The 14,385-nt window shown below is 39.2% G+C and overlaps 1 protein-coding gene across 6 annotated transcripts in view; it reads right to left on the bottom strand.

Moving 5' to 3' along the window:
- NPAS3 (neuronal PAS domain protein 3) overlaps nt 1–14,385 on the bottom strand; it is an 865,567-nt gene that overhangs the window by 625,559 nt on the left and 225,623 nt on the right. The gene's annotated exons all lie outside the window — the stretch shown is intronic.

The raw sequence follows: 14,385 nt of genomic DNA, 5'->3' as shown, positions 1-14,385 counted from the left end.
TGTTGTTAAAAAGAATCCCCAGAGATAAGCATCCTCCAAAACATTACCGTGTCCTGAACCGGAGCCATTAGGGCAACGCAAGAGTCAATCAGTCCAACGTATGTGCTGAGTGTCTTCTCTACAATAAAACTGTGGTAGGTACTGGGGATGCAATGCCACATGTACAGAGAGTTTATAATCTGGTGAGGAGATAAAAGACCATTACACAAATAAATGTTACAACGCAGAATGGGGTAAGTACCATAAGAGAGGCACAAACCAATCACTCAAGATGAACATTTGTGTCATCAAACGATAGAATTCCAATTCTCTTTAATGGTCCTCTTTTCATTCAAGCATTCACTTAGTCATTCAAAACACACTTATTACGTGGCTCAGCGCTAAGAAAAACAGATACAGTGAGTGGCAGATGAGACAGAGGCCCTGCCCTTCTGAAATCTTTCTTTCTATGGGAGAGATAGCATGAAATAATTATACAATAAGAGGAATAATAAATAATCATCATAACTAATCTTTACTCAGTGCTTACTAAACGTCAGTGAGCTAAATGCTTGACATGTATTATCTCGATAATCCTCATGGCGACATCGTAATGCAAGAAAGCACTGAACTGAAGCTGATATGGTCCTAAGACTGCCTGGATTGGAATCCTGACGCCACCGCTTGTTAGTTATGTCGTGTTGGCCAAGTGACCTAACCTCCCTGTGCCTCGGCTTTGTCATTTGCAAAATGGGATTAATGCCAAATTTAAGATGACACCGATAATAAGATACATCCTAATTTCAGAGATGTCGGGGAGTATGTATTTTAGCCTCTACTAAGTTATAATGTACAATAACATCCATCGCACGTATTTGTGGTGATGATTAAAGAAAAATGCGGACAGAGAACCTAGTAGGGGAGGTAGCATAAGTGTTTAACAAATATTAGCTATTATTCCATTAGGTACACCTGTTTTTTTTTTTAAAGTAAACAAGTTTAAGTGGTTCAAAAAATAAAAAGTCCATGCCACTGAGAATCTGTATCCTAAGATGAATCTAGAGTAGGGTTCAAAAGTGCTACTCAAGTACAGTGACGTTGGAGTTACAAATTGAAGCATGAGTAAGAGGAATTAAGACTAAAGGTGGGGAGAATAATGTTCCAAGGGAATGTGTATGAATGCCTTAGGCGAGAAGAGCAAAGCAGTGCCAAGATGAGGAAGAAGAAAATACAGCTAGAGGAGAGACAGCAAGCTGGGAGCAATGGGAATGGCGGCTGGAGAAGTGGACACAGGAAGGACTATGCAGGGCCTTCCAGAGCATCCTGAGAAAGTGTCATCTTTACCTTCACAGTAGTGAGAAGCCAGGAAGGGTACTAGACCTGGGTTTGCACTGTTTAAGGATGAGACTGAAGAAGGCCAGTTCAAATGCTACTTTGATAATCCAAAAATGAGAAGATGCTGGCTGAGGCCTCAACCTCAGCATCACTGACATTTGGGCCTGGGTAATTCTTTGTCATGAGGCTTTCCTGTGCATTGTAGGATTTTTAGCAGATTCCTGCTTTCTACCCACTGGACACCCATAGCAATCCCCAAGATATAGCAATGAAAATGTTTCCAGACATTGCTAAGTGTCCACCTGGGGACGAAATTGCCCTTAGTTGAGAATCACTGGACCACAGTGATCTCAAGAGAATTGCAGAGAAGTAGACAGATTTTGCTTACATTAAAGGAAAAAAACAAAAACAAAAACAAAAACAAAAATCTCAACAGGAATGGATGCATTGGGTAAGAGATGAAAGAGAGGCCAGTTGCAAGGATACATTCTTATCCGAGGTTTCTGATTGTGTAACTCAATAGGTGGTGACACTATGCACTGAGACCGGAAACAATGGAACGAGATCAGACTTGACAGCCAAAGCATGAGTTCAGTTGGAGACCTGAAGAATTTAAGCTATCACCATGACATTGGAGTCATCCTAATGTCACATATGCACTTTGATATTCAGACTGAAGCTCAGAGAGGCAATCTAGTGAGAGGATGAAATACTTTGGGAGTCATGAGCATACAGATGCTAACTGAAGGTGTGTATGCAAAAAAGTTTCACATAAAAAAAAAAAAACACTTAAATTCTATTATTTCATTGCTGGAGACCAGGGCATCCCTACAATAAAATCATCAAAATCCTTCAATGCTGGAAGATAACATCTTACAAAATTATTTCAGTATTTTCAGCCAAACATCTCCAAGTGTGCAGGCACAACCAGAGTGTACTTATACCAGAGAGAGAGAGAGAGAGAGAGAGAGAGAGACAGAGACAGAGACAGAGACAGAGAGACAGAGTTAAGCAAAATGTAACTTAAAAGTATGCATGGTTCACCTCAATCAAGGAGGCTTTTTTAGTGGCTTAATTTGCAAAGCAAAGTTAAAATGAAGATCAAGAGTGACTTTTTTTTTTGGTCTCTACTTGTCTTTTTACAGAAATCAGTGATCTCCTATCCCAGCATCTTGAATTATATTCTGATTGCAGCTACCTTAACTGAGACCCAAGCATTCCTCATCAGAGCTCAGATTCACTTGATTTCTTCCCTAGTGGTGTATGATAAACATAAGATAGTTCAATTCTTAATCACTTCAGATCTCTAGAATTTTTGAAGACAGAGTCCATGACCTTGGGGATTGCTTGCTGGAAGGAAAAAACCCTAGTTCAGTTCTATTATTTAGCTCCCAAGCCTTAACCTTGACTCGCAGTGCCCCTCACTGCCAACAGAACCAAAAAGAACATCTGCTGTTCCCCAGTAGCTCTCTTCCAAAGATTTTCCTTGGCCAGCATTATAGCACAGTCCAACATGACCCTTACATGAGAGGAGTGTGTGTGTGTGTGTGTGTGTGTGTGTGTGTGTGTCTATGATTTCCCAAGAAACTCCCCATTCATTCTAAAATGTATTTGTTATCTTTTGGGCACCATTATTTTGCACAAAAATCCTTACCGCTTTTCCTTTATAGTATCTAGGGATAATGCCAGATTAATTTCAAACTGAATATAAATATAGGGGGAAAAGGACACCCAATTGGATCCACTTTGAAAAGCATGATTCATTTCCTCATGTGGGTAAATGTACCTTGCAGGAATCACAACTACTTAGACTTTAAAACTACATTCTTCATTACCTGAATATTAACATGGATAACACAAAATCGTACCTGAGTATCCATGTCAGACCTTCATTCAAGTTACAAACAACCTGAATCTCAGGAGAAAATAGCAGATAACAGTACTAACGTGGGACCAGAAAAGATGTGTTTTGAAACTCTGAGGAGGGAAATGGTTCTTATATTTATCTCTGGTATTTTAAAATGCGCTTTTGTTTCCAGTTCTTCTTTAATACTGGAAGTACTCACAAAAGGAATTCTGAAAAGGCTAACAGGATAATCTTGATGGGCTACAAGTTCTGAATACAGCCCCTCTGTGGAGAAGAGTAGATTGGGAAGATCCACCTAGGGTGTATTTTCATTTCATTCACTGATTTGTTTAGTCATCCAAATAGTTCTTGAAAACCAACTGTGTAACAGTCACAGAGCATGAAGGATGACTAAGACACATTAAAGAATATTACAGTCCAGTAAAAGGAAAGTTACAGGTGAGATGGTCTTCCAGGTTTCATGGCTACTTACTAGCCTATTTTCATGTCACACAGGAACCTTAAACACAAAACCATGATCTTCATCTTCCCATGACAGCTTGACTCTCCCCAGTGATGTATATTCTTATTAAATGGCACCACCCATTGTCTATATCCAAACACTGGGCGGCATCCTGTATTTCTCCTTACTCTAACTTCCTCAGCTATCCAGTCAACTGCAAATTCTCTTATCCCTAAGAATTTCTACAATCTATTTCTATCCATGTGTGCTACCAACCTACTCTAAGCCACCATCATCTTTCCTGAACTACTGCAATAACTTCCTAACTCCTTTCTTTGTGGCGCCCTTTCACCATCTCCTTTCCAAACTTTTCTTGACTACCTACAATCCAAGAGAACTTTCCACTGTTCTGCTCAGGTCAATCCTCTACTCAAACTTACACGTTTCCCACTGCCGTTAGCATAAGTTCCAAATTCATTAACATGTTTTTAAGGCCTTGTGTTAACGAGCTCCTGTTCTCTCCTCCATCATACACCCTGCCTTCCACTTCAGTTTGGGAAGACTGGTCATGTCCTCTCACTCCATGTTCTGAGGCCTCTCATGCCTGGAAACATTCTCCTTCATCTCTCACTCCTTTCCTAGGAAGACCTACTCATCCTTGAAATCTCCCCTCAAAAGTCACTTCCTCTGGAAGTTGAAGTTAAACATGCTTCTAACATGCTGTGGCACCCTTTCCTTCCCAATTAGCTCATCAGGCACACTAGCTTCAAACTGTTTGTTTGACAGTGTTCCTGACCAGAGCATAAGCTTTGAGAGAGGAGGTTCAGTTCAGGATACTGAACCTACAAGGCAGATAGTGGCCAACTGTCTCTCAGAACAGATCAAGGAAGGCTTCACTGGATAAGTAGTCCTTCAGACAAGTCATTTAAAATGAGATGTCAGGGCCATAAGAGGGTAGACATAATGAAATGCAAAGAGCATCATGAGGAAAATAAGAAGTCATAAAGCAGTAGGTCCACTTAAGGAACGCGTAAATATGGCGTGAAGGTGGAAGGACACAAACTATGGGGAGCGTTCAGCATGGCTCAGGCCATGGAATTCCTTAGAATTCAACCAAGGAACTCAGCCATTATATGCAGACAATTATATGCACACAAAATGGAGACACGTGATTTTGGTACACATTAGGAAGATTCCTCTGGAGTCAGTGAAAAGTACAATTATAGGATTACCAGGGGAGTGCGGGAGATTGCAATGGGAAGGACACCATGGAGGTTCTGGCCAGGAGATCATGTGGGCCTGAACTTGGAGAGGGAGGAGTCATGGAAAAGAGCAGGTGGACAGAAGGTGGACTTTGATTTAAGTCCCGAGCTTAGATGAGCTGGCCTAACAGGAGACAGGCAAAAAAATCACAAGGAGTTAATCTCCTAAATTCATCAGATGACAAACTAATACAGAGGGCAAAAGGGGAGCCCAAAGGCAACTTAAAGGAAGGTGTAGAAGGAGACCCAAAGAAAGGTGTTACTGAAGTCAAAGGAAGAGCTATTTTCTGAAAGAAGGGACTTGCCCACAAAATCAAAAGATGAGGAATAAAAGAGACCAGTGGATGTTGACAATTAAGTGGTCACTGCCAGAAGAATTTCCCTGAAGGCAGAGGATGGGGGAGAGCAGGAACTAAGGGTCAGCTTTCTACAGAAAGGTGGAAATTTTTAGCATTTATTGTTGTTTTGAGAAATTAGCTATGAAGGAAAGAAAAAATGGCGACGCGGGGACCTGAGATAAAGAGAGGTTGCTCTAGTGATGGGAAGGCTTGAGCCAGCTTGCGAGTTGGCGTGAAAGTGGAGGAGAGATGAGACATATCCATTGGGCAGGACCAAATCCCCAACTGGATAAGAACAAACTGAGTATAAAGAGTTTGAAACCTAGAGTAAAAAAGAACATGCGTTCAAGATGATTACATCCTTAATACAGTTAAATTCAGGGGCAAGAAAATTAAATGATTAGAATATTAAAATCATACTGGTAACTGAAGGTAATTATTACCCAGTAATACAACCATACGTCTGTGCCTCTTACTGCTTCATTTGTTTTATTTGTGAGCGTCTTTAAAAGTGTTTTCTAGGGAAATTCCAATGATGCAGTTTACCTAGAACATAAATTATGGTAGAAGATATTGCCTAATCTGATCTAACTGAAGAAACAGCCAGCATGGAAAAACAAAGGCAGCAGAGAGGTACCCTAGAGAAAAGTGTTGAAAATTTCAAACTACTCACATATTTGCTACCACGAAAAGACAACCAGGAAAGTCTTAGTGTGTATTTTTAAAAACTAAAGTTCTAACACTTTCAGTTGGTAAATTTGAAATCTAAACCGCACCCACACAACTGCCACCTTCTGAAAAGGGTCCAAGTGATTTATCCATTCAATCAGTTTTTATTCATCAATCATTTATTGATTACCTACTGAATGCTCGGCGTGCATCCCCATATGAGGTGTGGGAGGCAGGGAAGACAATTTCAAAAGGAAGTTCCTACAGTTAAATAACGTGTTACATTCATGGGAGACAAAACACACATAGGGAGCCAGAGTAGAAAAACAAAGAAACAGAGACAAGGAAGAGCATTGTACAGTTTGTCTGCATACATATCAAAGAGGTGAGAAGCAGTGACTTTGGATAGAAAAGTCTCTAGAAGGTTGGTTGTTTGCCATTTACACACAGTACTTACTGGCTAACAGCGAGTAGAAGGAGCATAGGGGTGACGAGGAGGCCTGTAGACAGATAGGTAGAAACCCAGACAGGAGGCTTTTCAGGATGGCCACTTGAATCACTAATCCTATTTTATAGCAGCCATTTAATTTTAATTTTTTCTCCACTGATATTAAATAAAAATGTTAACAAGTTACCAATTAGGCAACATAAAAGCATTACTGAGCATAACCTCCCAAACTATTCAATCTTTAAAAGATAAAACTGAAATTACATTAACAATTTTCTTCAAGTTATACTGCAAAAATATGAAATCATGGCAACATTCGTTTTGAATCAAAGACAGCAAATTATACCATGGGAGGGGCTTTCTCTCCCATTATCTCATTATGCAAGATTTAGAGATTTCCTTTCCCTGTTTTACGCCTGTTCTCCCCATTGGAATCTATACAATCTGAACATCACATAGCCCTTGAGTGTCCAATCCTGATCATGGATGATTTTAGTATTTTTTGAGTAACTCTCTCAATACTTCCTTCTTCTCTCCATTTGCTTCCACAAAGATACACAAACGCACAATTCTTCCAGTACATATCTATATTCATACTAATGACCTTGTAATCTCTGAGTATAGAATTTTAGATTAATCTAATTTGGTTTCCTGACTCTCCAATTTCAAATCACCACCTGCTGCAATGCTACCTTCCTCATTTTTAACAGCATAAATGCCATGTGAAGCCAGCTCAAGGACTGAGGATATAACATCAAATCATCTCTTACTCGGGAGTATTCTATTGACTCCTCATGACATTAAAGGACATATGAAAACATTCCTGTATCTCATGATGAATGTGGTAACCAGGGCATGACAATTTCCGGCAGCAATTCTGAATCCATGTGCTCAGACCTCCAACTCCAACCTACCAGCACTATTGAATTAAATAACATGTTTACTCATCCCTACCTGTCCTTTATTTAAGGGTTAAAACATGGAAGTTTATTAGTTACATTGAGCATATGTGTTATCTCATTAGTTGTAGGATACAAAGATAAACTTGCCTTGCTAATAAAGATTTCACAAATCCCGAATCCCACGTAAAATGGTGCCTTCTATTTCCACTTACGTATAGAATTGACGTAATATTCAGTAGTCATATTCATATTCAGTAACTCACAATTCAGCCACATCTGAGAGGACTGTATTTTTTAATCAAGTTCTCCTAAGATTTTTTTTAAGTGACCAAAACCATCAATATTCTTTCTTTCCCCAGATCCTCCCTATCTTGGATTATAACAAACTCACTTGATGACCTCTGCTCTACTTGTGTATTTTAATTTCTCTGATCGTTTCTCAAAATCTTCATGTCTTGATTTTTCTTTTGGCTCTCATCTCCATTCCAGCCAATGAATTTCCGTCAAATGTCCTGCCACTTTCTTTTCTTTTTCATTCACTTTATTCTGATTTCCAATATTTCGGCCTACTTCCAGGTGCTATTAAATATCTAGGAAATGATATGGAATCAAATCTAAGAAAACATACGCTATACTAATGTTCTCTTCTTCTCTCATCTGCCCTCTTCAGAAGCATCGCATGTCACACTGCACTGTGCATTGGGGCATCACTGAGAAATCAACTGCCCATGTCTCTGACTCCAGGGAATGCTCACCTTCCAGTGGCATTGACACCAATCTCGCTCTTCCCTGATATCTTGAACTGCATTAAACATTGGCCCTTTCTTAACCCTTAAAATGTTCCTTTGGCATCTTATTGCTTTTCCCATTTTTCTCTAGTTCCCTCGGAGGGGTTCATGGTGATTTATTCTAGGTTATCAGCAGCTGGCCACAAACCAAATCCAGCAGGGTTTGGAGGCCAGGATGGAGTTGCAAGCAGACGGAAAGTGACCATGTAAGAGCTGCATGTCAGTGTCTTTTGTATGCAAAGCCACAATTCTCCTACTAGAAAAGACAGTTACTGTGCACTGGGGAAATTGAGGCTTCATACACCTAACATCCAATAGAGCTAACTTTCCTAGCCACGTAGGAAAAACTTATTTACTGAAATGTTTCATTTATTAAAACCTGATGCCGTCATGTCTCCCAACTGCAGAGAATAAATTTCAAACAAGGCTTCCTTTTCCTCTTTTCCAAAGATACCTTTACTAGTCAGGTAGTGTTAGCACCATCGGAGAACACCAAAGGAGAGTAAAAAGACACAACAACTTATTAAAATACTGCCCTATATGCATGCTAGTTTTTAAATAACTTCATCCCTGTGCTCAACTAGTTCAGCACCTTCATGGCCCTCTAGGAAGCTGCTCCAGCAATGGCCTACATTCTGCTGAGTCAGTGGCAAGGCCAACCCACTGGTATGGATCTTTTGAATTATCACTCCTGAATGGCACTAACCCATTTTACAATTAAAAATAATAAATTCTGGGGAGTCCTTGAGTGGCTTCATCGGTTAAGCATCTCACTCTTGGTTTTGGCTCAGATCATGATCTCACGGTTCATGAGTTTGAGTCCCGCGTTGGCATTCTGCTTGGGGTTCTCCATCCCTCTCTCTCCCTCTCTCAATAAATAAACATGAAATACTACCAACAGATTTTTTTTTAATTCTTGCCTAATTTTTCACCTCATATATCTCATCTATTTTCTTCCCAGTATGTCTGTTAACTGTGACGTTACCCATGTGAAAGGCATTCCTTTTTACGAAGGTTAATCAACTAACATAAACTATTTTCCACCAACCGACACAAATTCAGGCCCCAACTGGCCCCGCTCATGCATTATTTTAACACTCAAATGGGACTTTACCTATTTATTACTTGATATCTTGATCTATATACTTGCCTGATCTGTTTCTTTTTAGGAAGTAAGATATCATCCGAAACCTACATGTGATCAGAGAAGAAGTGGTATAGGCAAAGGGAAGAAAAAGGGTATCGGATATGAAGTGCATCTTTTACCTTGGACATCAATTTATTTAAAAATAAAAATCGTTTTTTTTTTTTTAGAGATTTAAGATACTTTATCCAAAATCACCTCTCAAAGAGTACTGCCTCAGTAGCCCTGTAACTCAGCACTTCCAAGGCACCAGTGCCCCATGCAGTAGGGCAGTTTTATAAAAACGGTGCAATAAGAAAATACTTTTTTGCAGGTGACTCACTTTGACGATGTTTAGTAATCATAATTTCACTACTATAGTGAGCAAAGAATTATGTCCGGTGCCTTGCTCTTCAAGTTAAAAATCTACCTGCCGAGAGACAGGTATCCTTCACGTGGATACAACCAGGTGTATTACCTCAGAATCTACTGGGGAGAATGTGAAAAAGGCGGCGAAAAAGACCATGATGATCAGTGTGGTGGCAGAGGTTATAGTCCCACTGCCCCACACCCTACTGGCCTGTCAGTGACATGGAAAAACTAGGCACGCGTTATTATTTCCTTGAAAACATAATGTACCCAGGTATATAAAGGAAGCACCTTTATCCCCCTGAGAGTTATTTACCCATTGGCAGGGTAGCAAAGTTTGCCGTAGAACAATAACTTGAGAAAGTTAAGAAGAGCAACTATTAGGGGTGCCTAGATGGGTAAGCATCCAACTCTGGACTTTGGTCAGGTCATGATCTCACAGTTCATGGGTGTGAGCCCTGTGTTGCACTGTGCGTTGACAGCACAAAGCCTGCTTGGGATTTCTCTCTGCCTCTCTGCCTCTCCCTGGCTTGCTGTCTCGGTCTCTCTCTCTTTAAAAAAATAAATAAACATTATTTTTTTTTTCAAAGAAGAATTTTTTTTCCCTTCCCCTCCCCCCACCCATGGTCTTCTGTTAAGTTTCTCAGGATCCACATAAGAGTGAAAACATATGGTATGTCTTTCTCTGTATGACTTCTTTCACTTAGCATCACACTCTCCAGTTCCATCCACGTTGCTACAAAAGGCCATATTTTATTCTTTCTCCTTGCCAAGTAGTATTCCATTGTGTACATAAACCACAATTTCTTGTTTTTTTAATTTTTTTTTCAACGTTTTTTTTTTTTAATTTATTTTTGGGACAGAGAGAGACAGAGCATGAACGGGGGAGGGGCAGAGAGAGAGAGACACACAGAATCGGAAACAGGCTCCAGGCTCTGAGCCATCAGCCCAGAGCCTGACGCGGGGCTCGAACTCACGGACCACGAGATCGTGACCTGGCTGAAGTCGGACGCTCAACCGACTGCGCCAGCAGGCACCCCTAAACCACAATTTCTTTATCCATTCGTCAGTTGATGGACATTTAGGGATGAGCACTGGCTGCTGTATGGAAACCAATTTGACAATAAATTTCATATTAAAATAATAATAATAAATAATAAAAAAAGAATATCAACTGTTAGAGGTGGGGTAGACTGTACTGCAACAGTTGTTTGACATGCGAATAACACAGATCATTTATTTACTTTTTTTTAAAAGAAATATTAAGCATTTCGTAAGTGCCAGCCATTGAAGAAGATGCCCAGTTATGCTGTTAAACAAAACTCAATCTCTGCCCTGAATGAACTTACAGCCTTGATGAGACGACAAATCAACAAAAAATTGCAAATAGTGCCACCAACAGGAACAGGCACTATGGAAGGACTTACGAGTACCTAACCAAGGCTTGAAAAACCTGGCAAAACTTCCTAACAGACACATGACCAAACAGTTTTTTAACATTATCCAGGTAAAAGGGCTGGGGTTGGGGGGAGGGAGGTGAACTCGTGATATATTTCACAACAACATTTTAAAACATTAAAAATAAAATATAGTCGTGAAAACTAGGATCAACCTCACCATTCAACGTTTTTTTTTTTTTTATTTATTTTTGGGACAGAGAGAGACAGAGCATGAACGGGGGAGGGGCAGAGAGAGAGGGAGACACAGAATCGGAAACAGGCTCCAGGCTCCGAGCCATCAGCCCAGAGCCTGACACGGGGCTCGAACTCACGGAGCACGAGATCGTGACCTGGCTGAAGTCAGACGCTTAACCGACTGCGCCACCCAGGCGCCCCTCAACCTCACCATTCAAGATAGAGGTATATGCAGCTATTTGTGAGGCTCAGAAAAAAAATTGAATGCCATTTTAAAAATCACATTCAAATATACCCCAGGGCTAACATCTTCCTGGGATTCATGTGCAATTATTTATTTGTTGCTTGGCAGATTATCTTATCACTAGCCAACACACCTGTTATGCCACAACATTTACATAGAAAAATCACGTTGTTTTACTGAGAAATCTTGCTGTCCTCTAAACCGCCTAAATGTCTGGAAATGATGAGGACTGATTCATGTGCATTTAGATTTATAATGATTTTGTTCATACCATTCTTGGATTTCCTTTATTGTTTTTTTTTCCATCAATTCATCCACTCATCTATAGCATTAGAATGTAGCACTCTAATTACTCTAGTCGTTGGAATTTCTGTTATATGGTGGTTTTACTATGTTCAAATTGTCCTGAACTAGGGAAAATAAGGATATGAAAATAAACCCATCATATAGGTAACTCTTTAGTTATAGGCACCCTTATTCTTTCTTTGCAGTGTTGTCAATAGACTCCCATCTCAAGTCAGACATAATAATGTAGCATCAGGATTCAAGGCTTAAGGATGAAAAACAAAGGCTAACAAGGGCTAAAAGCCCTTGCTTTACTATTTGCTAGCTCCAAGTTTCCATGTCCTTACTTACAAAATGGGAATACTGACAGCTGTTACCTTTTGAATGAAGTAACATATAAAACATTTAGCTTATCACCTGTCACCTAATAGACATTCCACAAGTATTTCTAACCTTATAGATAAAATGTTTTTCTTATTCCTTTTTTCAAGTTTATTTTTTTTTATTTTTGAAAGAGACAAAAACAGGGAGAAACAGAGAGAGAGAGAGAGAGCATGAAGGAGAGAGGGTGGGGAGAGAGAGAGAGAGAGAGAGAGAGAGAGAATGAATGAGAATCCCAAGCAGGCTCCATACTGTCAACATGGAGCCCAACATGGGGTTCTAACTCACAGGTTATGAGATCATGACCTAAACCAAAATCAGGAGTCCAATGCTTAACCGACTGAGCCACCCAAGCACTGCTGTTTTTGTATTCCTTAAATGTACAGGCCAGTTATAAAAATTTAAGTAAAAAATTTATTTGATTCATTCAGATAGGTAAGACTCAGACGTTCTATCATTTCTTTGACAGAAATGCCTTTGCAAATGAGGCATCCAAGAAAATCCTGAATGCTAGTCTGGCAATGAATAAAAATTCATGTAGCAATTCCTCAACAAAATAATAGCAAAACATCCAATAGCATATGAAAATTATGATATACTATAGCCAAGTTGGACTATCCCAGGAATACAAAGTTACTATGTTTCAAGAGTTCTGAACTATGGTCCAACAATATAACACACCACATTAGGAGAACACAGGGAGTAAAAGACCCATATGAACTTGTCAATTGATGCATTTGACAAAATTTAACACCATTTCATGATACAAACAGACAATTAGCAACAGAAGAAATCTTCCTCAACATGAAACAGGACATTTACAAAAAAAAAAAAAAAAAAAGAAAAAAGAAAAAACAGCTAACATCATACTTAATGGATAAAGACTAAAAGCTTTCCCTGCTTAAGATGAGGAAGAAGGTAAGGATGCCTACTTTCACCACTACTATTCAGCATTGTTCTGGGATTTCGTGACATAGTAATTAGACAAGAAAAATAAATAAAAGACATCAAATTGAAAAGGAGGAAGTAAAACTATCTGTTCACAGATGACATTCTATATACAAAAAACCTCAAGGAATTTACAAGAAAGCTACTAGAGGTAATAAATGAATTCAGCAAAGTTCCAGGTTACAAGATCAATATGTAAAAATCAGTTGTGTTTTCACAGGACAGGAATGAACAATTAAAGAAATTAGGAAAGCAATTCCATTTACAACGGCATCTAAAAAAACCCCTACTAACAAATTTAACCAAGAAGGTTAAAGACTTACACATGAAACCATAAGACATTGCTGAAAGAAATTAAAGAGTAATTTAAATTTCATTAAAAAAATACACAGATCCCAAGGCAGGGAACATATGGGAAAGTTCTTTAACTTCTGCTCAATGTCGCTGTGAACTTACAGCTGCTCTAAAAAAATAAAGTCAACTAGATAGACAGAAACATGAAAAGCCATAGCATGTTCATGAGTTGGAAGATTTAATGCTGTTAAGATGTCAACACTAACTAAAGTGACCTACAGATCCAACTCAACCGTTATAAAAATTCCAACAACTTCTTGTGGAAAAATGGAAAAGCCAATCCTGAAATTCATATGGAATGTCAAGGAGCCCGGAATAGTCAAAAGAGTCTTGAAAACTACAGTAGTCAGAAGACTAACACTCAAAACATAAGTTTTGAAATTTATGACAAAGTGACAGTAATCAAAACAGTGTGGCACAGGCAAAAGGAAGGACACGTAGGACCAATGGGACAGAACTGGCAGTCAAGAAATAAACTTGTACATCTACGGCCAGGTGATTTTTGACAAGGTGCCAACTCCATGCAGTGGTAAGTGAATGGTGTCTTTAACAAATGGCGCTAGGGTACTGCATTTCCACATGCAGCAGAATAGAGTCGGATCCCTTCACCACACCATGTGCAAAAATAAACCCAAGTGAATCAACAACCTAAAAATGGAGCTCAAACTATAAAACTCTCAGCAGAAAAGATAGGGGACATTTTTATAACATTGGATTTGACGACAGATTCTTAGCACACTAACAGCAGGAGCAATAGAAGAATAGATAACCTGGACTCCAAATTTCAAGGCAGCTATGCATTATAGGGCATGATGATCAAAGTAAAGAAAAACACACACTTAATGGGAGAAAATATTTGTGAATCATTTATCGAATAAGGGTTTAATGCACAGAAAATACAAAGGATAAAACTTGACAACAAAAGACAATCCAGTGTAACAACAGGCAAAGAACTTAAATAGATGTTTCTTTTAAAAAACAGACAAATAGCCAAGAAGCCCATGAAAAGATGCTTAA

The sequence above is a fragment of the Herpailurus yagouaroundi genome, unplaced genomic scaffold (genome assembly GCF_014898765.1).
Source record: "Herpailurus yagouaroundi ecotype Mexico unplaced genomic scaffold, PumYag 141, whole genome shotgun sequence".
NCBI lineage: Eukaryota > Metazoa > Chordata > Mammalia > Carnivora > Felidae > Herpailurus > Herpailurus yagouaroundi.
This window is presented reverse-complemented; position numbering and strand designations above follow the sequence as displayed.